We start from the raw sequence: 16,240 nt of genomic DNA, 5'->3' as shown, positions 1-16,240 counted from the left end.
CAGGACAGGCTAGAGGGGCCGAGTTGCCAACTCCTGCAGCGGTTTCCTTGTGTTCTCACTTGCTCCTTTCAATCATGGCTGACCTCCACCCCCATCCCCTTTAGTTGGCTTTGCTCGATGTCCATAATGTCCCTGCCCCACAGAGAACTGTCAAACCCAGGACCACCAACTGACCTGCACCATCCACTGCCTTTTAGGGAAAGGATTCCTGATAGTTAATGCATTTTGACTACAAGCAAAGTCTTCACATTTCAAAAGTCTGTGAATATGTCAGATTAATTATGGATGGCTGACTTACTCTCCACAGTGAAATAAAAACATGAGGATTTGAACGTGATTTATCCAAACTCTGATATTTCATCCAACAGAAGGTACAAAAGCTTGAAAACACGAACCAGCAGGCTCAAGGAGAGCCTCTATCAACGATTAGAAGGCCTTTGAACAGAGCTCGTGTGACAGATATGAACTTTTGACCTCACAATCTAACTCATCATCTGCCTTGTCTTTCTGCATTGCACTGTCTCTGTAACTGTAACACTATATGCTGTTATTACTTATCTCTCTGTTGTGAAATGATGTCATGCAAAACAAAGTTTGTCACTGTACATTGGTACACACAACAAAAATAAACCAATCCTCATTACTAATTACTTAACACCTCCGTGCTTGTTAACCTCATCTCAGCACCCTGCCCTCTAGTCCTCAGAAAGCTCAGCATTCTTCCTAAAATGTATCCCAGCATCCTTCCAACTCAGGCCTCATTCTACCTCCTGTACACCAATGACAGCTATGTTTTCAGCTGCCATCTCTCTACTCCATAAAAGTCAACCTCCTTAACCAAAGTTTCCATCATTTCTTTCCCCTCAAACATTCATGAGGCTTTGCTTGTTCGACTAAGGTCCTACAAAGTTCATGGGATACTAAAGATGCTGTATAAATATGAATTGTTGTTTGAACTGAAATGCCTTCTGCCCAAAACAAAATCCCATTGATATCTCGATGAGAAGAAATATTTTTCATATATGTAAAAAAAATGCCAATTTCTCAAGACAATAAAATGATTTACATATGGACCTACAGTCAGTCATTAGTTGGTTTCTTGTGGGAGAATTTTCTGACCCATTCTCCTGTTGTTCGATGTGTTGTATGTCTACATACAACATCAGTTTAAATAAGGGGCCAAGACACGGCAAATTACCCCTGCACAAATCCGTTATGTTCCAGGCAACAGCAATGCTGCCGGCTTGCTGTGATCTTTATTAAAGCTGACACAAGCCATTAACTACCCCTTTTCACAAAGAGTAATGAATGATTGACTGGGTTAAACATTGCAGGCATTTGGTAGACCCTTGTCCAGGGAGATGTGTTATAGCATATTCACACTTTCACAAGCAACTGAGAGCACAACGATTGAATTTTAAAATGTTACACTACACCCAGTACTGCATTCTAAAGTCATCCACCAAGCCAGTGAGTTGTATCTGAAGCCACCATTAACAGGCTTCCCAACACTTCAAAAGGTAATAATGAATTCCCTTGACCTTAATACCAGCAATACAGAAGCATTCAAAGAGGTATCCTCTCAAAGTAAATTATCTTTGAAGAGATTTTGCATTTGACTATAAAAGATGCTGGTGATGAGAGAAAGGGGCAGCTGGAGGCAATGGATCATGTGATCAAATCTCTGCGAAAGCGAACAACCAAGGTTGGCAAGCCCTAACCTATTAGCAGCTTTTAATAAAGGCCCCCGATGGAGAACCTGCAATGTGACATTAGAATTTCCTAATTCAAATAAATTAAGAGATCATCTCAGCAGTTTAAAAGCGGACTGCCTGATCTGCATGAGGCTTTTCAAACTAAGAGAAATAATCTTAAGGCAGGGAGTGGAGGGAACAAAGAGGCTAAAAGTGTCAAATGCGGAGATTTTGTTAGACCAGAGCAATATTACACAAGAAGAACAAGGACATAACACACACACACACACACACACACGACTGCAAATACAAAAGAACACATGCATACAATTAAGAGTTTTGAAAAAAGGTATACACATGTTATCTCATGAATGGTAGAAGAAATAGAACAACCTGCAATATGCTTCATGAGAGAACCAAACATGCTATAATCTGTTTATTCAGAGGAGGCAAATGCATCTGGCAAGATTCCCCTTTACTTTGCCCCCTAGTTACAGGAAGACAGCAGTGGTAAACAAGTTGATGAAGTTCCCTGTTACCTGTGTGAAGAAGTACTGGTCCGTGGTCAGCGAGGGAGATGAGGCTGAGTACAGGGCTATGGTAGGAAACTTTGTCACATGGTGTGAGCAGAATTATCTGCAGCTTAATGTGAAAAAGACTAAGGAGCTGGTGGTAGACCTGAGGAGAGCTAAGGCACCGGTGACCCCTGTTTCCATCCAAGGGGTCAGTGTGGACATGGTGGAGGATTACAAAAACCTGGGGATACGAAATGACAATAAACTGGACTGGTCAAAGAACACTAAGACTGTCTACAAGAAGGGTCAGAGCAGTCTCTTATTTCCTGAGGAGTCTGAGGTCCTTTAACATCTGTCGGTTGATGCTGAGGATGTTCTATGAGTCTGTGGTGGCCAGTGCGATCATGTTTGCTGTTGTGTGCTGGGGCAGCAGGCTGAGGGTAGTAGACACCAACAGAATCAACAAACTCATTCATAAGGCCAGTGATGTTGTGGGGATGGAACTGGACTCTCTGACGGTGGTGTCTGAAAAGAGGATGCTGTCCAAGTTGCATGCCATCTTGGACAATGTCTCCCACCCACTACATAATGTACTGGGTGGGCACAGGAGTACATTCAGCCAGAGACTCATTCCACCGAGATGCAACACAGAACGTCATAGGAAGTCATTCCTGTCTGTGGCCATCAAACTTTACAACTCCTCCCTTGGAGGGTCAGACACCTTGAGCCAATAGGCTGATCCTGGACTTATTTCCTGGCATAATTTACATATTACTATTTAATTATTTATGGTTTTACATTGCTATATTTATACTCTATTTTTGGTTGGTGCAACTGTAATGAAAACCAATTTCCCTTGGGATCAATAAAGTATGACTATGACTATGACTAAATCACTGCGAGATAAGGGAGATGTTATGGGATAACTCAGAGAAATGGAAAGATGCTTACAAGGCAGGCAGAGTGAAATTATGAAAGAGGTAGGGAATGAAGCAGATAGTAAATGGAAGCACACAAAACAGGTGCCATACATTAAGCCTGGCCCATGGCCAGTGATGGTCCTCTTGTCCCTGTGACAGAAGGTTGAGATTTTTTGTTATGGATTTCAGCACTGCAGGTGGTATCTCCCAATAAAACATGAAACATTAGCCCTGGCCCTCCTTCTTAACTTAATATCAAAGACCCTGAACCACAGTTTGAGCAACAGCAAGGTGAATCAGAATCAGGTTTATTATCACCGGTATATGTCATGAAATTTGTTAACGCAGCAGCAGCAGTTCAATGCAATACATAATAGAGAATACTGAATAGATTAACAAACATTCAAAAACAGAAATAGCATATATTAAAAAAGTGAGGTCGTGTTCACGGGTTCAAAGTCCATTTAGGAATCGGATAGCAGAGGGGAAGAAGCTGTTCCTAAATTGCTGAGTGTGTGCCTTCAGGCTTCTGTACCTCCTACCTGATGATAACAATGAGAAAAGGGCATGCCCTGGGTGATGGAGGTTCTCAATAATGGACACTGCCTTTCTGAGACACCGCTCCTTGAAGATGCCCTGGGTACTTTGTAGGCTGGTACCCAAGATGGAGCTGACTAGATTTACAACACTCTGCAGCTTCTTTCGATCCTGTGCAGTAGCCCCCCCCACCCCCATACCAGACAGTGATGCAGCCTGTCAGAATGCTCTCCACAGTACCTCTATAGAAGTTTTTGAGCATTCTTGTTGACATGCCAAATCTTTTCAAACTCCTAATGAAGTATAGTCGCTGTCTTGCCTTCTTTACAGCTGCATCGATATGTTGGGACCAGGTTAGGTCCTCAGAGATCTTGACACCCAGGAACTTGAAACTGCTCACTCTCTCCACTTCTGATCCCTCTATGAGGATTGATATGTGTTCCTTTGTCTTACCCTTCCTGAAGTCCACAATCAGCTCTTTCATTTTACAGACGTTGAGTGCCAGGCATATCTCACTCTTGTACACCCCTGTATCGTCAGCATTGTGAGAGATCCAGAGCTGATGAACAGAGCCAGTACAATGAAAGTTAGTCTTCCATGCGAGTGTTCAGAGCCCCATGAGCTGACAGATGAGCCGCATTTCACGGTCACAGTGACATGCTGCATGGGAACTGGCCTTCAGCCTCCGAATCCACACTGGCCATCAAGATCTCATTTACATAAAGCCTACACGGATCCCCTTTTAATCTACATCTCATCAATTCCCCACAGATCCCACCATTAAACTGCAGACGAGAGCAAGTTACAGCTGCCCAATTAACTATTTTTGGAATGTAGATGGAAACCAGAGCACTGGGAGTGCTGGGAGCACTGGGGAAGCCCATGTGGTCACAAACAACACCAAAGCTCACGATCAAATTCGGATCACTGGACGTATGAGGCAGCCAGCTTTGTAGTTGTGTCATTGTGCTGCCACAACCCCTACTCCCATCTCTCCCACTCTCGTTCGCATCCTGCTGTTATTTTTGCCCTATCATAGAAGGATGTCAGAGCACCCATCACCAGCACATCATACCTCAGCGAAATACTGACCTACATAGCTCTAAAGATATTTTGCAATAATATTGTGATATAAAGTGCAATTGGAGAGCTGATGTGATAAATATTCACTTCTAGGCCGTTAGGCCTCTTGCAGGATCTCCCAGTGGCCACACATTTTAATTCCACACCCATTCCCATTCTGATATGTCTATCCACGGCCTCCTCTACTGTAAAGGTGAAGCCACACTCAGGTTGGAGGAACAACACCTTATATTCCGTCTGGGTAGCCTCCAACCTGATGGCATGAACATTGACTTCTCTAACTTCCATTAATGCCCCTCCTCCCTCTCGTACCCATCCGTTATTTTTATTTATATATTCACCCCTCCTCCTTTCTTTCTCCCTTCGCCTCCTGTCCCATGATCCTCTCATATCCCTTTTGCCAATCACCTGTCCAGCTCTTGGCTCCATCCCTCCCCCTCCTGTCTTCTCCTATCACTTTGGATCTCCCCCTTCCACTCCCACTTTCAAATCTCTTACTAGCTGTTCTTTCAGTTAGTCCTGATGAAGGGTCTTGGCCCGAAATGTCGACTGTACCTCTTCCAGAGACGCTGCCTGGCCTGCTGCGTTCACCAGCAACTTTTATGTGTGAGGCCTCTTGCTTGTTTTTTTTAGCTAAGTTTGCTTTCTGAATAGCAGCTGCCATTTGTAAGGTAATAAACAGTTGTAAGTAAACTTTCAACTATATTGCTTTGCTTAACCTCTGGTCGTAAATAGAAGTCAGTCTTCAATTCTTAAAATGTAACTGAAAGCTAATAGAAGTTTAAAAAATGAACATTCTTTGTAGAACAACTTTGCAAATAGGCTCTGTACATTGAAGCCACTCTGCCTGTAAAGAGTCACTGCACCAGTTTTACTATCGCTCAAGAGTAGCATATAAGACAATGGGTTGTTTCATTGTTTCAAACCAACAAGCTGACCCTTAAGTTGCTTAGTTCCAGGTAGTTTGCAGAATAAGATGGATAACATCATTTAGTATATTAATAACTGACGAGTTTATATTTGGAAGAGTTTTATGTACTCAGAAGTTAGCTTTACAGCATTAATTATCAGCATTAGCTAAGATACATGGCTCCAAAAGTACTATTAAACCATTTGAGTTAAAAGGATATCTAAGGAAATATCACATTTGTGAAGTAACCAAAGTGGTTGAAAAGAGCAGAATTATAGAGAGCAGTTCAGGCATATTAGGAATGGGGTAAGGAGCATCAAGAAATATGGAAATATCCATTCCTCAAGCTTCAGTTTCTTTGATGAACTAGTTTGTCTGCATCTTTGGTATATCTTTTTAGTTTATAGGAATTGTACCTGCCTTGGAAATCTTTAATCCTTTATGTCTGAGAAATGCTTTGTGCTTTGGAAATGGTTTGATTTAGAAATGGTTTGTAATTGGGAAATCTTTAAGATAGAAATCCTCTGAGTTTTAAATAAGGTTTAATTATATGTAGACTTAAACATGTATCACTGTAAATATCTTGTTAGCTGGAAGTATCTTCTCCTTGGAAAGGAGAGGGAGTGCACTATTTGAATAATGGGTACTGGCAGTTAAACTCATGGTGGAGAATAAACAGGGAAGTAAACTAGTCTTTGAAGATTGAGTCATTACGGTATAATCTCCCTTTAGTCAGAATACTCAACACTTTTTATATCTGATAGGGCTTAAAGTCTTCAGCTGAGTTTGGAGGTTTGCAGTCAGCAAACCCAGTACCATCACAGTTGAAGGCCAACCTGGTCAAGTTATACCAAGAGTATTTTAGAAAGAGTTATAATTTAGCAGTCACCCAACTCGGGGAGCTCTTGACAAGTGCTAAGGCACCCCACCTAGTACTACGTATAAAATGGTCGACATCCTGGTTTCCTCCATTGTGCAGGTAAACACTGGTTGATATTATGATTGTGTTACAGTATATCAGAGCTATGGGATAATACCCTGACTGCTCCTCAAATTGTCAAATTGAACATGATAAATGTTTTGTTGTTCAAGTCAGAGACTGGAATCTTGAAGGGATGGAACATCGAGTGTGACACAGATTAGACAGACCAAACCCCGCTGTATGACCTGTTGGATTCAGACCATCACAATTTGTACCAGATCCCAACAATGTAACAATAATTTGTTCCTGGAGATAACAAATGAGCCCCTTTTAGACAGAAACCAAACACCCAGGTGGGGACCACATGCTTATGTGAAAAAACCTGGTGATTCATATCTTAATCCCAATGCAATGGGAAATCGAGTATTCTTGCAGGCACACATGAAGTAGCACCTACACCAGTAAACTCTAAAGGTACTAATGAAACCTGGAGAATAGAGGCTTGGGAACCTGCTCTAGAATTATTAAAAAGATTAACAATTGCCAGAAAAAGAGGGATACAAACACAGGTTCCTGTACCAGGAGCCACTGCAGCTTCTCCAGTACAAACTTCCCATCAAGTTTTTGGACCTCTGACTATTCAGAGTTTGCAAGCAGTATGCACTACACCTCCAGCTGATGCTGATGGAATTCTGAAACGGCTGCTTCAGAATACGGGGAGTTTACAGGCCTTCTGGGCCAGTCATACACCACAACATATTCAGCAAATCTTATTAATGTTACTTCCCATAGCTTTGGCACAGCCTCCACATGAGTGTGGAAATCCATATCAGATACATGCATGGATTTACAAACAAATAAATGGTAAAGTGGAGGACTTAGTAGTGTATTGAGTAAAGTAGTTGAAAGCCAGGGCTTAATAACAGTTTATAAAATCAGAGAACAAATGGCAAAGGCAGACTGGGACCTAGTTCACTCTATCACGTTACCCCTAATTCCCTTAATTATGTGTAGAATAACCTTTCATGAACACACAATAGATGAACGATTTCAGGTTGTTGACGTGATCCTATGTACCCACATGGTGGTTAGCCTTCCCACACAAGGGCAACAAAGTTCCAGCACAGTAACTTTCCCTTTTCCTTCTAAAGGGCATGTAGCGTCAATAACAAAGTCAAACTCCTTCTTCGGGTCAATCACACTCACAGCGTTCTCCTACACCAGCCCCTCAGCGGGGAAGACGTAATCAATAAACCAAACAAGGCCGCCTGAGATATTCACCCACAAGACACCGGGTGTAGGCCACGAGCTTTGCTCCAGCCCCTTTCTTTACAGAAGAAAGTCTTAGACCAAGATACTCCTTCCTGGATGGAGGAACATTCAGAGGCCCCAGTGATATTATGGAGAAGAGTACGCAACTGAGCACGTGCCACGAGGCTGGCCGCTTCCTTCATCCTCTAAATATACAAAGGGACAGGGTGCATCCCAAATATCCACTCCATCCTCAGAGTAAATAAAATGTAAAGAAGGGGAAGGCTAATGTTAATGTAATAGAAACTGCACAGGAGAATTTTGGCAATAATTCTATCCAAAACGCTCCCTCTGATGAAGAGCATACAGGCCTTTCCAATATGCCAAAGCTCATATTTTTGGCAAAATTCAACCATGCCTTTTTGATATAGCGACAGTCATTGTAACAAGTGCTTCAAAGATAACTCAAAGATGTATAAATTTTCCACAGATCTGACTAATGGATTCTGGTCATACCCACTTCTTGTGTGACAGACCAAGGCTCTGTCGTACAAAAGTAAATTTCTTAAGTATGAGAATTAACGTTCAGGGTTGTGGTTTTACCCCTGAATTTAGATTTAAAAAATCACTGAAGTAGGATATCCAAAGACCATAAAAGCCTTACAAGCAGCCTTACAATTATGCTAGAACTTTCACAGCTGACTATGCTGAATGTCAAAAACATTACACGACAGACGTAAACCATAGAAATACAAAGCCTTTTGTTTTTACCCAGAGAATCATGAAACACTGGAGCACTGTTTCTCAACAGGGGTTCCGCAAGAGATTCGCGATTTAAAAAAATAAACATTGGTTTTTGAACTTCACATGACACTGGTGCTCACAGTGGTGGGCAGTGCCCGAGCAGCCCCCTTAGCCATCTCGTTGGAGGACTCTCTGCCCAGTACGGCCGTGCGCAGTCGGACCGTGTTTATTTGGTTGAGTCCATTCTCAGTTTCTGATGCGAGATGGGGGAGGCCGTTGGTAATTGGTGAGGGGTATATTGCATGGAGGGGAGAACGTTGGACTGATAATTGGTGAGTAGAGTATTGCACGGAGGGGAGGACGGTAGGCTTACAAGGAGAGCAAAATGTGTTTTCCAAGCATTGAATGGACTTGCTTGACTTGGGGTGTGACAGGTTAGAGGTGAATGGTATTGTGAAGTTTTTGTATGTTGATGTAGTATGAGAAATTGAAAAAGTTTCCCTCTCAAACAGTACCATAAATCGATGTATTGATGACGTGTCACAAGGTACTGTAGAGTTTTAGTGTGATAAACTGAAAAACAACAGCTTCTCACTCCAGTTTGCTGAGTCAACAGATTTCACCAATAAATGTCATGGTGTAGCATTTGTCAGATTTGTAAATGATGGGGAAATTCAAGAAATTTTCTGTTGCAAAGAGCTGCCTGAAACAAGCAAAGGCTGAGATATATTTAATGTTTTGTCTTCATATCTGGAGATAAGAGGTCTGGCTTGGAGGAACTGTGTTGGCTTCGGTACAGATGGTGCCCCGTCAGTGGTTGGCTCTAGGAGAGGTTTCGTTTCTCTTGTAAAAATAGAAAATCCTGACGTCACAACACGTTGCTTTCTTCACAGAGAGGTGCTGATGTCAAAAACTCTTGGAGATGAAATGAAAAAAAGTTCTGGGTAATGGTACAAAAATGGTTAACTTTATTAAACAAAGACCAGTTACTCAAGAATATTTTTAAAAACTGTGAAAACCTGGACAAAGAACACGCCAATCTCCTGCTACACACAGAAATCTGTTGGCTTAGCACAGGAGAGTTCTCAACAGGGCGTTTGAGTTGAAAGGTGAATTGCAGGAGTACTTTCAAGTAAATAGTAGGCCAGTTTTGCTAAGTGCTTCGAAGATGAATAATGGCTGCAGAAACTAGCCTACTTAGTAGACATTTTTCATCATATGAACCAATTGAACAAGTCTTTGCGAGGCCCTGGAGAAAATGTCTTGACTTCAAGTGACAAAATTCTTGGATTTAAAAGGAAACTGAATCTTTGGAAAAATCATGTTGCAAAAGGAAATCTTGAAATGTTTCCATTTCTGCTTGGGCTTGAGAGTGAGGAAGGATATCATAAAGTCTCAAGTCTTATTGAAAACAGAAATTTTTTATGTTTTCCTTATGAGTTTTTAAAATTTATGAAAGGGAAAGAAAGAGATTGATTTCAAGAAATGTAAGCTTAGCTTAACTAGCTGATTCTTTTTCAAGAAAGGCTGGCTAAAAATTCATTCTCTTCTGAATGGAGCATTGACAGTTATTTTTGGATTATTATATCTAAAACTTACTGATCATACCAATGTACAGTGAGCTGCAGATATTGTAATTTTTATGCAGGGTTTCCCTGAGGCCTGAAAATTATTTCAAGGGTTCCTCCAGGGCAAAAAGGTTGAGAAAGGCTGCACTAGAGAGATTGATGACTGCAGTTCAGCAAGCAATAGACCCTCGGACAAGGGACTTTACAAAATCTCTTGTTCTTCTAATTTGTGTTTCTCCAAAAACCAAAGAAATACAAGCCCCCATACACTATACCTGCTATAATTTCACCCCAACTGAACAGAAATGTACTGCCTTAAAACAATGTCCTACCCTGGTATTCCATACAATTATAGCAGCAAGACCACTGCAAGGGTTAAACCACTTACAAGTCGAGTCACTTTTATTGATATTTCGACCAAAGGGGCTGGTACAGTACACAGTAAAAACGAGACAATGTTTTTCAGGACCATGGTGCTACATGAACAATACAAAAACTACACTGAACTACGTAAAAAAAAACACAAAACTACACTAGACTACAGACTTACCCAGGACTGCATAAAGTGCACAAAACAGTGCAGGCATTACAATAAATAATAAACAAGACAATATGCACAGTAGAGGGCAGTAGGTTGCTGTCAGTCCAGACTCTGGGTATTGAGGAGTCTGATGACTTAGGGGAGGAAACTGTTACATGCAGAGTTAGCGACTTTGAAAAATGGCAACAAGTTACCAACAAGTGAACGCAGAGATACCATAACTGGACATGGGAAATGGCAAACCTTCTTACAAGACGATACCTTAAAATGGGATACATTTCTGAGAGCTATGACTTACAATCTTTGTCTGTCATGGATGATGAAGAGCAATCTTCACTCCAACCTAATACAGCACGACTTCCTTTAGAGCACAATTCTTCAATATGGTACTGTGCTGGATCAGCAATGAAAATCCAGAAAGATGGATTATAATCCCTGCTCTTGATTATAAAAGGATTTTTTTTTAAATCGGAAATTGCACTTGAACCACTTGAGTTGCAAGTGCATCCTTTAGGAAGAATGAGGGGAGACCTTATAGAAACATTTCGAATGTTGAAAGGCATGGACAGAGTGGATGTGGCAAAGTTGTTTCCCATGATGGGGGAATCTAGTACGAGAGGGCATGACTTAAGGATTGAAGGGCGCCCATTCAGAACAGAGATACAAAGAAATTTTTTTAGCCAGGGGATGGTGAATCTAAGAAATTTGTTGCCACAGGCGGCAGTGGAGGCCAAGTCATTGGGTGTATTTAAGGCAGAGATTGATGGGTATCTGAGTAGCCAGGGCATCAAAGGTTATGGTGAGAAGGCGGGGGAATGGGACTAAATGGGAGAATGGATCAGCTCATGATAAAATGGCGGAGCAGGCTTGATGGGCCGAACAGCCGACTTCTGCTCCTTTGTCTTATGGTCTTATGGTCTTATGGAATTATACAGATCAATTTGCAAAGGCTATAGCCTTGGAATTATGTCTAAAACAAGTAAGTAGAACAGAACCAGTCAGTGCTGATTCTAATTATGTTAGGAATGCGGTAGAATGAGATCTCATCTGGCCAGCTACCAGATGGAGAACATACAGAGGTAAACTATTTCCACGTTTGTCCATGTGGAAGAATATTTATGAATTCTTATTGACTAGTTCACTGGGAGAGGTGTTACACATCCCAGGAGATGCTACAGGCCTCTTACACAGCTTTGGTAATAAACCAGCTGATCAACAAGTAACAAGCTGTCGGATGCACCTTACTATGGTATATCTGGCTTATAATAAAGGAATAGTCACAAGAACATGTCCTATCAGACAAACAAAACCAACTGCACCAATGCAGGTGTAGAAATTGATTACACAGGCCTATTTCTGGCATCTCAAGGCAACCCCTGATCTGAAACCTAATAAGTATATTCTTGTGGTAATTGATCTTTGATGGGATATATACACATGGTTAGTCTCCACAACTTCTTGTAGTGAGACCACCACCGTCACAGCACTCCAAAACTCCACAGTCCCTTATGCTGCCACCCCTGCCTGCATACATGCCGATTGAGGGCGTTTCTTCAGTAGTAAAGGCTTTCAACCCATGTGTGAACAAACAGGCTCCATTCCAGCCACTATCAAATTGCATGGCAAAGCGAAGGATTAGAGAGTTTAAGTGAGGCCCAGCAAAACTGGGCTACACTTGTCCCTGAAGCACTACTGTGAGTAAGCAATATGCCAATTCTGAAAATAGGAGCACACAAGAATGTTACACATTATTTCTCAATGTATAATAGCCGTTAACACACACCTGACTGCTAACTCAGGCCAACTATCACCTACACCCAATACAACTCTCCTCAAGGAATTAAGAGAGTTTGTGGGAATACAAGAGTGAAAAAAAGGCTGACAAGACAGTTTGGAAACCATAAAAAGAAAAGGTGTTGGGTCCAAGGAAAGAAATTACATAAAAATAATTCCGACCCTACTTTCTGTCCAAGACTTAAAAAAACCCTTTTGCTCATTATCCCTGGTTATCAATGACAGGACGATAGAAATCAAGACTAAGAGGGAATCAAGACATAGCGTCAAACCTGCCCTGACATGATTTATCCCCCCCAGAATGAGTAGAACCCTTATATTAGACTGGTATATGGGTCCACCATGGAACCGCTGCAGCGATGTGCTACACACAGAGCTAGAAATAACGACACACAGTCTGTAAGTCGCACTTGAGACTGGTTTTTCAAACTTCACAGCACTGGCTTTTAAGCAGTTCCCTTCCAGCCCTCTCTGGGCGGGAATGACATCAGAGGTGCATTACAAAAGTCTCTCCCCACGCACGGACTATTTTGTGAGCTGGTTCGCTTGTGTAGAAAGTGGGTCGCCACACCGTTATACCCTGACGGTATGGGGGGGGGCGGGGGGAACATGTATAGAAAAGATAAAACACGTTTATATCTGAAAAGAAACATAACAAATCCTGTTCACTTGAGGAAGATCTCATAGAAATATTGCCCAGGGATAATACACTCAGAGTGCATTGTTATTTTCAGAGTTGTATGGACTCAAACTCCAGGAAGAAATGTTGCTTTTGCTGTGATTTGCCTTTAATATTTGTGCTTATAACAATATAGTTCAGTGCTATCTTACTTACATTTGGTTTTTCACAGACAAAGTCACATTTATTATGGAAATTATCTCAACTGGCTGAGAAACCCCTAAAACTTTACAATTCAGAGAATATTAGATTATGGGAATCTGCAAGCAATGATGATTTTAATTTAAATATCACTAAATGACCCTGATCTCTTGGTCACATGTGAATAAATGCAGTGGAACCCTTAAACCTTGCCTCTGGCAAAGTGATTGTTCCTGCCCACATAGACTTTCAACCTGTTTACTTAAACATTCACTCTGCCTTAATTGCAGATGAAATGAACATAGAAACATGGGAAGGCAAAGAATGACTTGCAGAAATGATTAATAACACCCTAACAAAACAGAAAGATTCCAGCACAGATATTGAAGGTAAATTGATAGAGGAATCCCTTGACATGATTCCTCTGCACTTGAAGAAAAGTTTAGACACTGTTACTTCACTGAATAGTCCCACTCATGGGAATATGATCTCAAACCATTAGACTAGAACACTGTGAAAAACTATTTTTTAATGAAGATTTCTCCATTAGACAAATATATTATTGCACTTTCCCTTTATGGCCAACAAGTATATGAACATAATTATTACAAAACTGTTAAATGCTTCCATGTCTCCAATTGTGGTACTATTCCATTCCATTGTTAAATGTCAAGGTAACATGACAATTTTGTGTATTTCTGGGTTATGTTCTAAAAGGCTTTGGTGAAGCCCTAGATCCGGGATTTTGTATAGAAAAATGCACTGAAGCAGAAGCTAAGATGAAGTAAAAATGTTGTCTTTCCTGGTCAACTGAAACTGATAAATCCAGTAAGCTCTTTGGAGATGTTAGTCCCATAAACCATTGAATCGACCCAGATTTCCATTTTGGCCTGAATCAAACCATTGTGAATAGCTCATGCTGTAGTGCAAATAATACATTACAAAGAAAATTAGTTCAGAATTATTGGTGTCCTTACAAATTCAATTATATTTCAGAGAGAGTTTGACTACAAGTTGGAAAATAGGGAAATAAGCCCTTAATAAATTTTACTATTGGAGACTAATTGATAATGCTAAATTCTGGGCTTGGACAGATCATGTTACTTCCTAAACAGACTATGTACATGCATAGACAAGCCTTCAATTATTGCTGTCTATCCAGTCGCATAGTGGAGGGAAAGGGGCAGAGGGGGAGAGGGGGAAGGGGGGAGGAAAAGAAACATTTTGGCCCTAAATAATTTTCATGATTTTTAACAAACAGTATTAGAGTAAAAGTACCTCAACAGTGCTCACTCTCCTAATAGCACAGATGTGATCCCTCAGTTCACTTGGAAGGTGGAACTTTCTGATGACAAATGTGTTCAGACATACCGCTATCATAGGATCAGTTACTTTTTAAAGTTTATAAAGGAGATGACTTGAAGTAATTTAATGATTGAATCTATATTGCGTACCGAAATGCAAGTTAGTTTTAAGGAATGATTTATGATTGATGCAACAATGAATGTTCTAAAAGAACTTGATGTTCATTGACAATGGCTAGAAAAAACTCAGCCAAATTCCTTTATACATTTTAAGAGCAACAGAGCACACACAATCAGATGAGTGAGGCACCTTTTCCTTTCACAAGTCTCATTTGCAGTCTCTTATTAAGCCCTGGCTGGCTTAACGCTTGAGCTGAAACTATACCTAAGATCTTTCTAGTTCTTCCATATTTAGCTTCTGCAGTAGTGAATACAATTTAGAACATACAACAGGAACAGGCCATGTTGTGCCGAACCAGTTAAAAAGCAAATCAAAAATACCCAAATATTGATTGTTCCTACCTACAGAATGTCCATATCCCTCCATTTTCCTTACATCCATGTGCCTATCCAAACTGTCTCTTAAAAGCCTCCAATGTATTTGCCTCTACCACCATACCAGTCAGCACATCCCAGGCATCCATGACTGATGGGTTTTGATTGACCTCATGAACTAATGGTGACAGAGACAGTGATTCAAAATTGCATCAAGAAAATGGCAAAAAGATCTGTTTGTGGGGAAGAAGGTTTTAAAGATGGACTATTATGGACATCAATGCATCGTTGTGGGGTGTTATGAAAAAATATTAGGGTGACATTCCAAAAAGTTGCTGGTGAACGCAGCAGGCCAGGCAGCATCTCTAAGAAGAGGTACAGTCGACGTTTCGGGCTGAGACCCTTCATCAGGACTAACTGAAAGAAGAGCTAGTAAAAGATTTGAAAGTGGGAGGTGGAGGGGGAGATCCAAAATGATAGGAGAAGACAGGAGGGGGAGGGATTTCCCCTTCCCCCTCCCACTTTCAAATCTCTTACTAGCAACTTTTCACCAGCAACTTTTATGTGTGTTGCTTGAAATTCCAGCAACTGCAGATTTCCTCGTGTTAAGGGTGACATTCCTTAGAGGTTTGGGAAATGTGTGCATTCAGGAAGTCAATACTCTGAAAAGAAAATCGCATGGGGAACCCGTCATTCAGAAGTACCCAATAAGCGCTTTTGAGCATCAGATCAAAGACAGAAAAGAGAGCACTTTTGGCATTGGTAACCTACTGGATTGATTGGTGGAATGATAGTTTATTTCCAAGAGGAGTCTTGATCTCAAAGCTGATTTTGATAGGAAGAATCTAGGTTAGAAATCTTTGCTTAGGGCTGGCTGGTGGCGCAATGAGATCGGCGTCGGACCCGGGGGCAGAGGTTCGAAACCAGTCGAGTCCGCTCCCGAGTACGCTTTCCATCCGTGCCAGGTTGAGTGTCGAGATTGCAACTCGACCCTGTAAAATAAAGGTCTCACTCTTGCTCCATGCCTTGTAAAAAAAAGCCATGAAAAAGACATCATCATGGGTGCACGCACACGCAGACACACACGCACAGATTCACACACATGCAGGCACACACCAGAAAAAAAGAAAGAAACCTTTGCT

At 41.2% G+C, this 16,240-nt stretch overlaps 1 protein-coding gene across 3 annotated transcripts in view; it reads right to left on the bottom strand.

Annotated features, from left to right (window-relative positions):
* Positions 1-16,240, bottom strand: part of LOC134348141 (E3 ubiquitin-protein ligase Midline-1) — a 429,310-nt gene that overhangs the window by 136,221 nt on the left and 276,849 nt on the right. The window lies entirely within an intron of this gene.

Source organism: Mobula hypostoma, chromosome 6 (assembly GCF_963921235.1).
Source record: "Mobula hypostoma chromosome 6, sMobHyp1.1, whole genome shotgun sequence".
In the NCBI taxonomy this organism is placed as follows: Eukaryota; Metazoa; Chordata; class Chondrichthyes; order Myliobatiformes; family Myliobatidae; genus Mobula; species Mobula hypostoma.
Note: the sequence above shows the minus strand (reverse complement) of the source record. Positions and strands in the feature narration are given on the sequence as shown.